The 272-nt window shown below is 35.3% G+C and overlaps 1 protein-coding gene across 1 annotated transcript in view; it reads right to left on the bottom strand.

Moving 5' to 3' along the window:
• Window positions 1–272, bottom strand: part of LOC119588271 (glycine-rich cell wall structural protein-like) — a 10865-nt gene that overhangs the window by 4755 nt on the left and 5838 nt on the right. The gene's annotated exons all lie outside the window — the stretch shown is intronic.

Below are 272 nucleotides of genomic sequence, written 5' to 3'. Positions count from 1 at the left end.
TGGGGGGGAGTGTTACAAGTTTTCTCTCCGGCAAAGAGTTTATCATCGTCTTGAGAAAAGTTTGGAAAGCATATATGAACTTTGGCATCGGACCCTTGATACGGATTACTGAGTGCAGTGGAAGGTTGTCATTGTTCTAGATGAAAGCCGTAGTTTCTTATCTCTTTTTTCAATTTACTTATTTATTTGTTCGTCGATTAATTTTCGTAGTCGATTTCTTTTTTACTATCTGTGTATATGTTGGTTAAATATGAATTTATTTCTCTCAGTTC

Source organism: Penaeus monodon, chromosome 23, assembly GCF_015228065.2.
Source record: "Penaeus monodon isolate SGIC_2016 chromosome 23, NSTDA_Pmon_1, whole genome shotgun sequence".
Classification (NCBI taxonomy): Eukaryota; Metazoa; Arthropoda; class Malacostraca; order Decapoda; family Penaeidae; genus Penaeus; species Penaeus monodon.
This window is presented reverse-complemented; position numbering and strand designations above follow the sequence as displayed.